Below are 17,639 nucleotides of genomic sequence, written 5' to 3'. Positions count from 1 at the left end.
TATAATAGACACCTCGTTGCTTGACATACATTTTCCTTTTTATTCTTTAGTACAGTAAGTTGTTATCAATATTGCTAGGAAACCATGACACAGAAAAGTAGTGTCACTTGACTAACTTTACACAGGTAGAAAGTGAAAAAGTTGAATAACAAATTGTACTGCTTCCTAAATCTATGATACAGGTTATACTGACTCCTAACTTGTTCCATAAATGAACACTTGTGTGTTATAAGTTTCTTATCACATACTAAAATTTCACTTTTATTTTATAACAAGAGACAGCTATGTTTTGCAGTCTTTCAATTATTAAATTGTTCTAACCTCTGGCTCCACAGTAGATACTAGTATGAAAATATAGAAATACATTAGTAACTTTATTTAAATAGTCATTATATGAGTTTTTTAGGACTTCCAAAACTAAGTACAATGGACAGTGACGTTTAAACAACAGAAATATATTTTTCACAACTCTGGAGACTAAAAATCCAATATCAAGAAGGCAGCAGCATGGTTGTTTTCTTATGAGGTCTTTCTCTGTGGCAAGTAGATGGCTGTTTTCTCCTTTCCTGTTCATATATTCTCTGGAAGTGTCTGCATCTTAATCTCTTCTTATAAGGACACCAGCCATAGTGGAAAGGGCCAAACACTACTTCTATATTTAACCTTATTATCTCCTTAAAGACCTCAACTTCTTATTTTTAAATTTATGTTTTTATTAGTGCATTACAATATTACATAATCATGGGGTTAATTTTGACATTGTAATAAATGCATAATTTGCTTTATTTCAGTCCTCAGCATTATCCCTTTACTTCCTCTAATTCTTCTTTTTTGATCTCCTTTCTCTACACTGTTGATATTCCTTGCATTCATTTATTTTTTTAATTAGTGCATTATGGTTATACATGTAAGTGGAATTCACTGTGATATGTTCATATGTGCACATAGCATAATTTGGTCAATTTTATCCCACATTTCCTCCACTTTTCCCATCCCACTTCTCTTCCCCTTGATCCCTTTCCCATTGTTCTTTCTTCTACTTTTTATGAAATTACCCCCTTTAAAAATGTTCTTATTCCTCTCTAGTATTTGTGTGTGTGTGTATATATATATATATATATATACTTTGATTTTTGAGTTCCTAAGTCTGGTTTGTTTCATTTAGAATTCATCTTCTCCAGTTACGCCTGTCCACCAGCAATGACATAATTTCATTTGTTGTTTTTTTTTTTTTTTGGCTGAGTGTGAGTGTGTGGGTGTGGGTGTGGGAGGGTATGTAACACATTTTTTATATGTGGTGCTAAGGATAGAACCCAGGGCCTCACACATGTTTGGCAACCACTCAACCACTGAGCCACAACCCCAGCCTCTATGACATACTTTTTTTTGTCTGTTCATCGACCAAGACCAATGAGCTTGCTCTATATCTTGGCTATTGTAAAATGCACCACTATAAACATTGGTATTCATATTAGTGTGCATGCATCTCTATAGTATAATGATTTTAGTTCTTTTGAATAAACACCAAGGAGTGGGATAGTTGAGTCAAATGGTGGGTCCATTATTAGTCTTTTGAGGAATCTCCATATTGCTTTACAAAGTGGTTTTGCTAAATTGCAGTCTCACCACCAATATATGAGAGTACCTTTCCCCCCACATTCTCACCAGCATGTTTTGTCACTACTATTCTCAATGATTATCATTCTAACTAGAGTGAGACATTATCTTTAATTATAGCCACATTCAGAGGTACTTGGTATTAGAACTTAAACATACGAATTTGGTGGGGGCACAAGTCAACCTTTAAGAGTTATTAAGTTGGAACCTGTTTAACATTGAAGAATAATTAATTTTAGTATAAGATCCCAACCACAAAATATGTATACCTCTCTATAGGGCACCAGTTACATATAGGTAGATTTGTACAATTTGTATGAAGGTACTGCAGAAAAAATGCTTAGAACTGATACAACAGCTTTCCAGGAAAGTATTTTTCATTATTTTTATATGTAAAAATAATACTATGTATATATGTCAAAACTTTTTTCCAAAGCTAATAAATAAGCATCATTTTCTTGACCCATGAATGAAACGATGTCAGCATTCAAAAGAGAAACCTGTATATTCATGTTTACTGCGGGTTTATTCACTGTAGCCAAGATATGGAATCACTATAAATGCCTGTCAACAGATGAATAATAAAGGAAATATGGTATATATTCCACAAGCACAAAGCAGAATGAAATCATGTCATTTGCAGGAAAATGGATGGAACTGAAGGACAGCACAGTCAGCCACACAGAGAAAGATAAACATCTCATGTTTCTCTTGTATGTGAAAATTAAATTTAAAAAGTGAATTGGAAACAGAAGAGGAACCACTAGGGAAGGAAAGGGAATCAAGGGGATGGGTAGAAACAAGAGGGTGGATGGATTAAAGCACAACATATGCAGGCATTTAAATGCCACAGTGATGTCCATTAATTTAAAAAATAAACATGTAAATATAAGAATAAAATAAATTTTTTAAAGATTTATTTTTTGGGGCTGGGGATGTGGCTCAAGCGGTGGCGCGCTCGCCTGGCATGAATGCGGCCCGGGTTCGATCCTCAGCACCACATACCAACAAAGATGTTGTGTTTGCCGAGAACTAAAAAATAAATATTAAAAAAAAACTCTCTCTCTCTCTCTCTCTTAAAAAAAAAAAAGAAAATAGAATGAAGATGTTGTGTCCACAGAAAACTGAAGAATAAAAAAAAAAGATTTATTTTCTTAAGCATTGTACTTACCAAAACATTTACTGCTAACTTAATTCTTCCCTGTAGATCTGGTGGTATTTCCTTTTTGCTTGAATCATTTTCTTCAGCATCTCTTTCAAATTTGAAGTAACAAAAACTCTGTTTCTGTTTCACTGAGAATATGCTCATTTTATCTTTATTCTGAATAATACATTGCATACAGAATTTTTATTTGACCACTTTAAATATTTTTTCCAGCAATTTAGTAAAGATGATGATCTAGTATTCTCTTTTCTTCCTGGCTCCATTGTTTCTGGTGAGAAATTAGCATTTTTGTATTATTATTCCACTTTATGTAATATATTACTATATAGCACATCATGTCACATTTTTATTTCAGTTGTTAAAATTTCATGACCAGAATTATGATTTGTTTTTTACTCTATTTCCCTACTGATAATTATTTTTTGTTAGGTGTATATATATATATATATATATATATATATATATATATATATATTTATTTATATTTGTGTTATGTATATATCCATATATAATTTCTTAAGTATATAATCTGCTTTAAAGTTTTTGTCTGCTAATGGCAAAATCTGTGTAGCCTCCATTTTGATTTCAACTGAAAATATTTTTTGTGTGTATGAATACAGATCAGTCATAATTTTCTATTTATTTGAATATGCAGCAATTATTGGTTGAGTGGTGAACATTTTGAGAGATATTCATACAGACTATTCTGTTCTGTACCAATGAAGAGTTCATTTTAGTCTATCAGGCAGTTAACTGAATCAGGCCTGTAAGGTATTTAATCATCATCTCCTATATGTGAGGCTGAAGCTGAAAATTTTATTCATTTTTTCAACTTCTAATTGCTATGTTTTGTTTGATCTCCTGTGTTCCTGCAAATGTTTATGGATTGCCAGACAACCACACATTTGGGTGAATTTTGGATACAGAAATTGGGGTTCATCTTTTCAGTGATTTATCCCTTACCAGAATATCTCTAGCTTTGTCTTCATTTAGTTCAACTCTGTCTTCTGGCCTCAAACCAGTATGCCTATTGCTTTCTTCCAAAAGAATTGTACTTTTTTTTTTTTTTTAACAGTACTGGCAACCAACACCCGGGTCTCATGCATGCTATATAAGCACTCTACCATTAAGCAACATCCTCAGCCCCTAATTCTTAAAAAAAAAAAAAAATTATTTTGAGACAGGTTCTTGCTAAATTGCCCAGGCTGGCCTCAAACTTGTGGTCCTCTTGCCTCAGCCTCCCTGGTAGCTAGCATTACGGGCATGCATGATCATTCCTAACTCAGAGCTACACTTGATTAGGCACTGCCTTTACCAAAAAGTCACAAACACAACACTCCTTCATAGCATTTTCAAGTCTGAATAACAGACTCCTTTTCAGTTTCCACCTATATTCTTCTGTGTGATAGCAGTTTCCAACTTCATATAGATTTGTTTTTAAAACATTAGTGTTATTTTCCTCCTATTGGAATGTGGTCAACAACCTACTCTTCTTTATCCTATAAAGTCTTTTTGTATACTATTTTCTGTTGATTGATTCTTGTATGATTTGAATTTATAAATGCTAAGCTTTTTTGTTTACATAAAAAGTTAATATTTATCAAGTTTTTAGATATTATTTTGATGTTACCCAGGCTGATCTTGAACTCCTGGGCTCAATGAATCCTCCTACCTCAGTCTCCCAAGTAGTATGTACTGCAGGCATGCATCACTATGCCTGGCTTAGACTTATTTTTAATTTGTGCCTACCAGTGCCTTTCCAGTTGTTATTAGTATCTTTTGCCCAGAGCTCCATATTAAGAGCTATTTGATGTAATGAAGCTACCAGTTTACGTATTTAGCTTCTTTACTGAAGAAATGAGAAAACCAGGTTTACAAACAATCTCTACAGGGAACTTTATATTCACTGTTGTGAATACTGTTGTGTGTGTAAATTTTTATCTGGGACCTCAGTTTATACGTTCCCTGTTCTGCATAGATTAGTCTAGAAAAGGAAACATATTGTCATTGATCCATCTTCCTTCCCAGAGCTCACATGCATCATATCAGGAATAAACTCCTTCTGTCCCACTGACTTACTGCTTGGATTAACTACAGCATACACTCTGACAACTCACATTTATTTAAAAGTTATAAGGAGGTATTGGTTACATACTTTGAGATCATCCATCTAAAGTTTGAAGTTCAGTCAGTTTTAGTAAATTTATACAGCTGTGCAATCATCACCCTGATTTTAGATTTCTTTCCATCACCCCAAAAGTTTCCTATGTCAATATAACAGTCAATCCCTAGATCAGCTCTAGCATGAAGCAAACATTGATTCAACCTCTGGGTCTAGTCTTGAGTTTTCTAGCAATTTAATTTAAAGGAAACCATACAACAAGTAGTCTTGTGTCTGGGTTTTTCCACTTAACAAGATGATCCTGAAAACCACTCACATTGTTTTATGTATCAGCACTTTTGTCTTGCTGGGTATTATTCACATTCACTAGTTCATGGATTCATGGACATTTCAAATATTTTTATTTGTTGGTGTGTTTGTTTTAGTACTATTGTTCTCATTTTTAAATGTTATACATTTCGATTATAAAAACAAGGCAGTGCTATTCTTGCAGTCTGATACAATACCTTCCTTTACCCCTCTAAATTATAATAATTTACATGTAATTTTTTATTCTACTGTTCCCCAATAATCATATAAATTCCTAAGAGAATTCATGGTATAAATATATCCATTTAGTTCTTTAGCTAAGATTTCAAGATATAAGTGATATTCCCCATTAGAGAAGATTACTATATTAGTGTGCATGTAAATTTTTCAGTATTTAAATTATAAAATTGTATACTGCTATTTATCTGAAAGCCTTTCATTCTGTTCACCCACATTTGATAGGAAAATCTATACCTAATTTTTCTATAATGCCAATAAAATTATATGTCATAGTCCAAGTCTTTTATAATAACACAAATAATATTATCTTAAAGTAACAAATACTTTTGCTAATAAACTTGGTTCACATTTGTTACCATTTTCCTAAAGCAGTACTGCCCATTTTCTTTCATCTTTCCATTAGTAGTTTCAGACAAGATGCAGGCAGAGGTGTGGATCTGCAACTCCAGGGAATCTTCTCTTCCTTCACCAACTTGGGAGAAGCAACTTTTACAGCCACATTTGATCTCACTGTTATATTCTCTATCCCTCAAAGTCAAAGATGATGAATATTTGAATAGTACTGCACCAGATTGAAACAATCAAAAGACGATGTGTAAATGTATTGTTTTATGTTGATAATAAAAGTTAAAAACAAATCACTGATCCTAGGCATTTCTTATGAGATTCAGGATGGATTAGGGGTGACTTAAATAAACCCTGAAATCACTGTCATTTTCCATAACATAAAATGCATAATTTGCGTACATTTTTTAACTTAAAATATGATTTCTTGCATTACCCAAAGCTCTAGCCATTCATCCCATGCCTCCAGTGTGTGTTACAAAATAAAAACCATGTGCAAGAATTATTATACATATTATAAAGGAAACTGCAGATGCAATTTTGCAGTTGAGCCATATCTTTTCGTTATGATATATGTAACATTTTCTCTAGGAGCAGGATGCCATTAAAATGGGAAATGTTAATGAGTTCTTACTTTGTGTGTTTTGTTTTTCCCCATCTGAAATTATTTGTCATAAGAGCCCAATCATAATGTCTTTCTTTTCTGGTTCTAAAAAAAAAATTACCAGTACAGGTTTGTTATAGTTAAAAATCACTATAAATAATAGGTATTTGTATAGTAGTCTTTCAATAGAAAAACTAAAGCATTATAAAATACAATCTTATGGTATTACAGCCCTGAAAATAAAACAAAACAAAATGAAATGCCATTTATACTCAATTTCTTACAGTAGCATAGTTCCTTCTCAGAATTCCTCCAAGCTAAAAGTGTGATCCAAAACACTTCAGAGCACACAAATCATCCAGAGTGCCTAATTTGTTCCATTCTTCCTAGCTTTAACAGCTATTCTGCTCTGGCAAATGTTTTTTAATGAATTTTCAATCTTCAGTGCTTATTTGACCCTTAAAAAAGACATAAATAAAGCTAGGGGAAATATATCAATCATGCTAGTGAGACATAAGTGAGATTGGAGAAGATGTTTTTAAGTACAGTTTGCTTCTTTTTCTTACACTGGGAGATAACTGGAGAAAATAGAAGGAACAAATTAATCTGACAATACGTAAGTAGAATTTAGGTTTGAAATTTTTTTTTCTCATTTTATTTCACTTCAGCCTAAGTATGAGCAGCTTCACAAATCATTATTTCCCTTATTACTTGGTTTCTTTCAATAATTGTAGAATATACCCTATCCCTCAGAATAGTTTATCCTTCTCATTTCCACCCCTTCTTGCAGTGTTTCCCTCCATGGTTTAGAGGCTAGAAATTAAAACTACATTTTCTACACTTCCTTACTTTTCTTGTACTTTACATGTGATTGAGCTTCCAGCAAACAGAAGAAGTTCTGTGATATTGTGTTGGATAGAGAACACTGAGAGATGTCCATGAGCTGCTTATTAAGGTTTTGCCCAGAAAAGCATATATTCCTTCCACTTGTATTTTCTTGCCCACATTTTATTGACCAGATCAATTCACGTGCCCAGCTTAATTAGTTGCATAAAGTATACTTTGACCACAGAGGGTGTATTAGCCTGCTTTCTGTTACAAATAACAATATCTGAGGCTGAGTAATTGTAAAGAGAAGATGCTCATATAGCTCAAGGTTTTGGATGCAGAAAAACCAAACAGTGTCATCCCAGTTCTAATGAGAGGCTCCTTGGCTGTATCACATGATGACAAGTAACATCTCATAGGGAATAAGCATGAGAAAGACCACATGGTCAATCAGGAAGCTAGAGAGAGAAAGGAGGGTCAGTTTTGTGACCTCCCACTAGATCCCATCTCTTCAAATTTCTATCAGTTTTTTAAGTCACTATAGTCGGGGACAGGCTTCTAACACATGAATTCTGGAAGGACACACCCAAAATATATTCTAACCACAGAGAAGAGAAAACAAATATTTGAGAACAATGATACTGTACTTTAGGCAAGTGAATGGCATAATCACTCTTATTTATATATTAAAGTATGGAGCACAGTTAGTGAAACTAGTTAAAAGATTACTACAAGAAGTCCATGCAATATACAATCTTATTTTTTTATAGAGCTGTTGAAGATGGAGAGAATTTAGTGCATTTTAGAATGTCTTGGTAATAGAATCAATAGGACTTGATGAATAAGATGTGTAGGATTAAGAAAATAAATAATTCAAAGACAATTCCTAAATCTTTAATTTCATCAATAATTAGCAGCATTAACTCAAAGAAACCTGGAACCCAGGCGATAATATTCCATTTCAATATGTAATTAAATACTTGCCACAATTACTGCAGAAAAAAATGTATCAGAAGATGCAAATACTTATATCTTCCAAAGCATTGTGGAACAGATAACACCTTTGAGGTGACAGTGACCCAGGGCCAAACAATATAAATATTTTACAAAGATATATACTTCTGAAATCAGAACTTATAGAAGGAATCTCAAAAAAAAAAGTAGAACTTAAGTAAGAGAGAATGCACATACAACTCTAAGGTAGATTTATTTAAAAATTTTAAATTCATAATAGAAAATTAAATTTCAAAGAATCTTAAGATAATAATGCATAATGACCAAATAGCTTCTATTCCAAGAATGTGTGATTTAAAATTCATAAAATCAGCTGGGTGCAATGGCACACACCTGCAATCCTAGGGGCTCAGTAGGCCAAGGCAGGAGGATCACTGGTTCAAAGCCATCCTCAGCAACACGGAGGTGCTAAGCAATTCACCTGTCTCTAAATAAAATACAAAGAAAAGAGCTGAAAAGACTTAGTGTTTGAGTGCTCCTGAGTTCAATCCCTAGTACCTTCCCCCACAAAAAAATTCATGACATCACTAATATAATAATCACATAATAGGCCAAAAGATACTATGAAATCATCATCATCTGTTATCTTTCTTTCTCCTATGAGGTTTATCAAAGACTTTGTTCTTGGAATTTTCTTCCCAGAATGTTTACCTAACAAAGTGTTAGAATAGAACAATGAGATTCGACTACATCCCACTCAATTTTTCCAAGTCTCCAGTGAGTAATTTATATCTCAGTGATCTCCAGTCTAATTGACTCTCAGTTTAATGGGCCCCAAACTTCTACTCAGAGGATTAATTATCCTAGGATTCTCCCACAGACAAGGCAATAAGTGCTTTTGGATTGTTTCATTTAAAGTTTCTTGCTTGTTTTTCACTAACAATAGTGGATGAGAAAGCTAAAAATAAATACATATTGTAAACACAAAAGGCAGCGAACAACCATTACAAGTAATTAAGACTATTCCTCTATTTGTGAACTCATTCATTCACATTTATTTATTTATACACTGAACAAATATTTACAGTATGATATGAACTCTGATAGTTTCTGGGGTAAAATTTCTGATACTGAAGAATCTTTTGTTATTTTTTAAGTCTAAAGAGAAAAAAAAAAGAAGGTTCCTGATAGCTTAAAACAAATATTCAGAAGATATTCTAGACAGATAGATGATAGATAATACATGATGGAGTACAAAAATGTAGATAAATGTTTTGCTGATAATTTTGCATGTGGACTGTGTAAGTTTGATATGGACATATTTTATCAGGAGAAGAAAACAGAATCTGCCCAATTTGTTTGTGTCAATTGTGGTTCCATTAGATGACACCCACTTAGACTCTGATATATCAAGAAGGGCTCAGTGAAGGCAAGAATTACCAAGATATAAGAAAAACGCAGGGAAGCACAGGTTACACATCAGCCTCCTGTGGAGCTGGGGACAGCGTGATTGCTACCACCCCTAGGTTCAGAGGATATGGGGAGGAGATTTCTAGGATGGTCTTAGAGAAAGACAGCAGAAGGAGACAGCCAGACTATGGCAACCCAAAAGGAAGAGAGTAGAAGACAAAATACTGAAACTTCACTCTCCTTTTTTCCAAGTCCCACTGGGCTGCTCCTTAGCCCACCCCAAATAACAGCTATAATGAAAGCTGATACTACAGATCAGCTCTCCAGGGCAAGGAAAAGGAGGAAGTCAGCCTGTAGGGAAAAAAAATGGAAGCTCTCTATAAAAGAGGAGGAAACCCTCCTTCAGAGCCCCAGTGGCCCTGGGAGTTCTTAGCCACTAACTAGTTCTTGCAATCTTGCTGAGAGAATTTCAAGCAAGTCCCACAGAGTAACAAACAGGAGTTTATTAGGAAAGATGGAGGGCACAGACATTCCAAACAGGCTGAATGGACTTTCTGGGAAGTTGACAAGGCCCTGGGAAGTTGGGGGTTTTAGGGTTTTGAGTCACCTTGTCCTTATCTTAATTTCTCATACTTCCTTCATCAGTTTATTACCCTTTGGAGGGAGCTTAGCATCATTTCTTTTTGAGGGTCTTGTTATCTTCCTCACAAAGGGTGGTTGTTATATAGTTTATGTAATAGAGGAGGATTATGGTGGCCTGGTCACAGAGATAGTGAAGACATGGTCTGGAAATAGTAGTTCCTTTAAGGGATCACAATCAACTATGGATGAGGAGGTTCTGACATATCAGAACCCAATTTCCCTGAAGCTTGTCTTCTTTTGTTAAGTTTCCCTATTATTTTAAGTAATAGTTCTCTTAAGGAATTATGAATTACCTTGGTTTAGGGAAGGTTGGACAACCCATATTCCATTCTCCTTATGCTTACCTGCCTGATAAGACTCTTTAAGGTCTCAGTTTTGTGAATCATGGATTTTCTTAATGCAAATTTCTTAATGCCTGACTTTAATCTTGCTTTCCCCAACCCACATTTTTATGGCAGACTAATCAAATGTAACAATATCTACTATTGTTTCAAATACAGTGTAAATTTGTAAAACTCAAATTTGTAACCAAACTTTGTGTTATCATAGTTGTGAGTCATCTCATTTTGTTGAAAACTCATGATTTACATTACAATATATTAATAACTCCCAGCCAGAACTTATGTGACATTCTAGTATAATTTGGGAATCCTCTTTCCTCCAAACAATGTGTCCAGATAAAAAGTAAATTGAGATATTTCACTATGAAGTCCCACATCTCTATCAGCAATTATCCTGATGTTTGTAAGAATGCTGCCAATAAATATGCTTTTCAATTCCAATTTTCAAGAATGGAGGCAGTGCATTAGAAACAGTAAATATGTGCATAAATATAGAAACCATCTCCCTCCTTCCCTTAATATCTTTTAAATGCATAAAATTCTTTAAAGAAAAATGATAGCAAGGTCTTATAGGATTTATAATGTATATAAATGTGTATGCAACAAGTAAAACAAGACAGGATTGAATATGTCTATTAATTTTATATATATCTATACAAGGTTTCTCTATTTTGCATGAGATGGTATAATGTCAATTCTTATTAGAATTGTTAAAGGTGTGTATTATATTTCTAGATCACCTTTTTGTTTCCAGTTTAGTTTCAAACAGGAGAACTTCTTATCTGCCACTAGAAATCTTGCTTCAGCATAGCAGCCATGCAAGCAATCTAAAGATCTTATAAAATACATAGTTGATACTCCCATCATCCCAGAGAAGGAGCCCTCTGTCTCTGCTAATGGCAGAGGAACTACACAAAGATAGGGTACATGCAAAATTCCCAAGGATGAGCTCCCACTCCACCTGCGACCATTAGCAAAATTGTAGATCCTGCTTAGGGTTGAAGTAATTCTCCAAAGCGTGTGGAGCAATCATCCCCAGATTATGTTCTTCATCAATGAATTTTTTTCACAAAAAATGGTTGAAGATCACACTGTAGTTTACCTTAAACACAGTCTTACCTTCCAACCTTCTCAGTGGAGAATCACTAATATTTTTTGGTCTTTTAACATTTAGTACTTTTATTGATACTGTTGTTTTTTATCATCTCATTTTTTTGTTTGTTCTTATTTTTATTTTGTTCAAACTCTTGCTTCTTTTGCATTACTAAAATAATCTTAGATTCTTATTTTTATCTATTGGATTTTTAGTCATATCTCTTTGTTGAGATTTCTTTGCTGCAGATGTGTTTTTTACATTACTCAGTTTAATCATGTTAGTTGCTGTAGAGTATTGTTATCAATTTTGTTATTTTTTTTTGAATTACTGAAAAATGTTTGCAAAGCAAAGATAAACATTACTACTTTTTAATTGAATTCATTGGTAATAGTAGAAGGTAGGCATAGTTCTCTATTTTATTGCTATTTATTAAAAAAGCATAATTTGGATTATTTCTCTTGAAGTTAATAAAATGGCTTGGAAGAGGAAAGTTAGAATAGAAAGATGTTTAACTTTTTGATGGACCCATTGGTATTTAGGATAAAATATCATTGGGTTATGTAATAAGTACATATAAATTATAAAAACAATGGGAAATAATGAGGCACAAGAGAGTAGGGGAAATACAAAAAATATACATTGAAGTTTTATCTGTATTATTAAAAACGAATTCAAGCTAAATATCTAAGTTGGTATACCCCCTAAAATAATATTTCACAGATATTTTAAAAGGTTAGGTGACTATAGAGACACATGAAGAATTTGTATGAAATATACAATTATATCTTATAAAAGAGAATAAAATTTCTTTTACAAAATGATGACAACCATGTAAATTTTTTATCTCTAGATGGATAAAAGCTGGAAAAAAAGTAAAATTATTGCTTTTTGATTTGTTGAAGATATGGATTGTTTTTAAAATTCTATCTGTTTTTTAAGGTTTCATAAATATTATGATGTTGATTGTATAATAAAAATGTATCTTTAAATTGCTTTTAGTTTTTCATCAAAAATAGAATTGTTCTGGTGAATAAGATATATTAAACTTTAGAGTCTCATATTAGAACCTTAGATTTAAATGTGAATTATATCTATAGAGGAGATATTTCTTTTGAAAACAAGAACATCTACTCTATTTGAAGGATTCAGTATTACTCTATTCAAAGGTCAACTGCAATCTGAAGTAATACAGAAGACAAAATAAACTATTTACCATTTACCTTCTTATTTTTATTTTTCTTCTTATTACCATTTCATGGAACCTTATCCATTATGTTTGTACTCTGTGCCAAGTACTGAGATGGGTACAAGAATAAGTAAAGTATAATCCTTCTTTCAAGATCTTGGAACACTGGGAGAGATACACATATAAAGAGAAACAAACAAACTCTAACAGAAGTTAGCCTCCTTTATTATTAACACACAGATGGTATCTCTAAATTGCCTGGAATAAGTGATAGAGAGGCTGTTCATAGAAAGATTAACTTCCACAGATTAATCTTTATGGAGAACATAAAAAGAGCCAGACAAGGATGGAAAAAAAAACAGAGGGTAGTGGATTTCCTTTGCCTCACTAGTATTTCTAAAAGCTAAGGATGGAACTTGAGCATTGGAGCCCAAGTAACATGTGTAGAATGACAAGTTTTCAGCCTACAGAAGCAGGCTGAGGGGTGGCCCATAAAGGATCCTATTACATCATTAATACTGATAGTTTCAGATTTTCTAGATTGTTTACCAATATACATATTTAAAATTATATTCAAATAAGTTAAATTTTATAATGGAAATAGCTATTTTATATCATCACCAAACAAAACAATTAGGATAATTTCAGTTCTATTAAACTTACAATGAGTAAAATAAAAAAAGTTCTATAACTTAATTAATCTAATATTTAGCTTTTTAATTAGTCTTTGTTATGGAGTCTAATTCCTTAAATATGTATTCATTAAAGTAATGGCAAAATTGTATAATATTAAATATTTCAAGACAAACTATCAAGCCATTCCAGATGGATAAAAAATAATTTTATTTGCTACAAATGGGAAAATGGTAATAAGAGCAATTGAATTTCTGTGAGCTAAATAATTAATTTAAAAAACCCTGCAAGCAAGATGTTTTGAATATATTGTTTTAATAGTGCTGATTATCTTTAGATTTGTAGCTACTTTCTAATGACAAGAACAATATGTATGACATGATAAGAATAGATGTACATTTCAAAAATAATTACAAAAATGCCACTAATTATTACTAACATTTATTAAATAGTTCAATGAGCCAGGCCCAGTCCTAAATACTTATATTTCTCTTATCTTACCCATCCCTGCAATAACCACATAACTAAGTTAACCATTTGTATGTGTGTTTTAAAAGTGGGAAAATCTGAGACTTAGGAAGTCTAAATAAATCTAGAAAAGTGCTTACGGCAACAATTGTTAGAGGTAGAGTGCAACCTTTTCTGTTTTCAGAGATCAAGATGAGAAAAGACTTCAAATCAGCTTCCTTTTTCATTATCTATGGTGATCTATTTCAGGGCTGTGCAAATAAAGTTATATGCTCAGAAGTTGGAAAAATGAATATGCTGATACTGAATTTGGTTAATGGGAAATAAATTCTTCCTCTTCCTTGACAAATCAATTTTTACTCTAAAGCATGGAAATTAATCAGTTTTATCATGGTATGCCTAACTATGGGTTGTTATTAACAGTCATAAAATTATCAGGACACACCATTTGACTTGAGAACCTGGTGTGAACAAAATTCTAAAGGTTGATTTTCATGGTGCATACATTAGTATACTCAGTTCTAAGTTGATATTAATTCTAGCAAAAGAGAAAAAAGAAATTCTTAATGTTATTTCTGTTTTTTTTCCTAGAGCAATATAGCCATTGTTTCATTATTATATATGATGAAACATCTATGGTGATTTGTTTACATGAGGTTTATATTCCCTAAACATTGCTTGAATTCACAGCAGCTTTTATTACCAGTTAATTACTTTCTTTAATAGAGATGTTAATTGCATGTCTAGACTTACTCTTTAGAATGAAAATTGTCCTTTTCTGTTGATGAACAGAAGAAAGTTGCATCCCTAACATAGTTCAAGTTTTTGTACTTACAGAATCAATCTTCCTCAGAAGGAAAAAAGTTTAAGGTTTTAAAACCAGAAAAAAAGTATGTAAAATCCTAAGAATATGAAGGGAATCTATATGTCTAAGGGATTAAGAAGAAAAAAACTAAAATTCACCTACTTATATGACACACCAAAGAAGACTTTGCCACAGAGACAAATGAAAACACTTCCCTTGAAGAAATTATACAGAAACAACTAACTACCTCTCTACTGCAGCATAAATTAAAATTTTAAGTGAATTTTTCTGCTCCCTTTGACTATTTTAAAGGTCATCATAATGTCATACTTTGTTTGCTTGTTGTGTATACTGACTCTAGATGTGTATTTTATGAACTATTTGCAACACTAATGGAAATAAAGTGATGTGCTTTCTGTAATTTTTTAAGTTTTACAAATTCATGTCTGTGGTTGCATACACTAAATATTGTAGGAATATTGATGACATTACATTTCAGAAAATAATAATAATAACAAAAGCAGAAACCTGATCCAGAAGAATTGTCATTAAGTTTGGGGCTAAAAGTTAGGTATGGAAAGAAAGGATCATAATCTTATTGCTTTTCTTTCTATCTCATCCATCCCTTATGGCCCAGTATATCCCCTCAACTTCAATCCATTTGGTACCCTCAAATTTCTTGCTACATTCTCTACATATAACCAATGAGCATACCAGCCACGGACCTATCTACTTTACAATTCCGTTCACTGCTACAGAAATGAAGTTGCTTGAACATGTATCTTTTTAAAATTATGGCATTAAGATCATACTACTTCAGCTAAATCTTATGCTACTTCCTGAAAATTCTTTCTTTCCTTGACTGTCATTGGTCATTTCTGTCATTTTCTTCACTGATGTCTTCAAACTTCCCATTCTTTCTTTAAACTCCCCTAATTCTGTATATTCTCAGGATACTGTTGTCTCCTTCTTTGCAATGTCCCATTCTCTTGCCAAAAAAAAAAAACTATTTGCATCATCATAACTTTGCATACTATCATCATTGCATCACTGCTGTTAATGCATGGTGGGCATTTTGGGGGGGGGGCTTGGGTCTTCATACTTACCTCTTGCTGCTGCCAGGAGGATTGGGGTACCTTCATACAACTGTCCTATGGAAGGTGACAGACCCTCTAAAGTTCAGTCCACTATTACAAAAATAAAACAAAACCAAAAAGACAAAAACAGATTGTCAACAAGCCCTATACCCTTTCCCCACCTACAGATAGTTTTTCCAATAATGGAGATCTTAGTATTTCCTAAAAATTTGCATCACTGTCAGGTTTTTATTCAGGAGCTTCACGGGTAGAAGCAACAACTCTAGTAGCACAATTGGCACATGAGTAAAAAAAGTTTTAGCTCTAAAGGCTTTTCATTTTGATTTGTTTTTCCATCTTTGTTTGAATTGCATTTCAACCCATGGCTCCAAGGAAAAGACAAGTGAGGAACCCTAAAAACCACAACTCTACATAATGGATTCTGAACAACAGTAATAAATTCTGAACACCCTCCAGGGTAATAAAGACCTGATATGTGGAAAAGAAATGAGATTGGTCCATGGGCAATAAAGCATAGAACCACTATCATCTAGTGGAAAACCTGGATTAAAAAAATAAATTGCTACTGAATATCTGAAAGTTCTGAGCAGTGAGGCAGAAATTAGAAGTGAGGAAATAGGGAGGAAACCACATACGTGAAGCCAATGTTAAAAGTTTGGGAATTAAGGTAATAGAAAGAATCAGGTGATATTTCTTATGATGCTGGATCATAAGTACACATGATTTTTATAGGAGCCTATAACTTTACTTTTTCAGAAAAAGAGAAATTATTTGACCTATTCAATAACAGCCAACTGAATTGCTTCCTTTCCTTTTACATATTTTTTTTGTCTTTAAAGATGGCTTGTGTTTATCAGGCTTTCAGTTGTGTTAGTATCCTTTCTGATATAAAGAGAGATTGGGATATGGCCAGGGTCCTAATCCTTAGTCAGCTTCCTACTGCTACATCAGAGCTCATCAATAAGTCAAGGGTATTCTCCTTCAAAATCAATACAGGTTATTACTGCAGGTATTAGCTTCCATCCCCTGTGTAGACTTCTGAGTCATGATAAGTTGGGTTGGACTACTTGAGACAAGAGGTAATTTTTGTACCTCTGGCCTAAAACCTATATTTACTAAATCAGCAATTATTTATTTAGTACTTGAGTTTTGTTAGGCACTGTCTATGCTCAGGGTTACAAAGATAAAGAAGTCAGCATAATCTATGACTTCATTAAATACACAGATGTCTTAGTCTGCTAGGGCAGCCTTAACAAAATACTGTAGACTGAGTGATTTCAACAACAGAAATTTATTTATTTATTTGCAGTTCTGAAGCCTAAAATTCTGAAATCAGGATGTCAGCAGGGCTATTTGGGGCGAACTCTTTCTTCCTGACTTGCTGATGGCAATCTTCTTGTTATATTCTCACATGACAGGTGAGGAGGCGCTCTCTAATATTGCTTATTAGGCAGCCAATTTCCTCACGAGGACCTCATTCTCATGACCTTGTTTAAACATCATTATCTTTCAAAGGCCTCATCTCCAAATACCATCACATTGGGACTTACTGGCTTCAACATGTGAATCTGGGACCTAATTCAGTCCACAGCAAAAGACAATCAGTGAAGAGAGATAGTTAATTGTGTATATGAGCTGGTTAAATCCTCACCCTGCTTTCTATAGCAGCATGGCCAGATTTAAAAGAATATAATGCAAGTGGAGAAGAAAACTAGTGGCAGTTTTCAGTGATGACTGGAGGTCCTCAGTGGGATATGCTCCTAAAGATAATAATTGA

Source organism: Ictidomys tridecemlineatus, chromosome 4 (assembly GCF_052094955.1).
Source record: "Ictidomys tridecemlineatus isolate mIctTri1 chromosome 4, mIctTri1.hap1, whole genome shotgun sequence".
NCBI lineage: Eukaryota > Metazoa > Chordata > Mammalia > Rodentia > Sciuridae > Ictidomys > Ictidomys tridecemlineatus.
The sequence above is the reverse complement of the archived record's forward strand: the minus strand, read 5'-3'. Positions refer to the sequence as shown.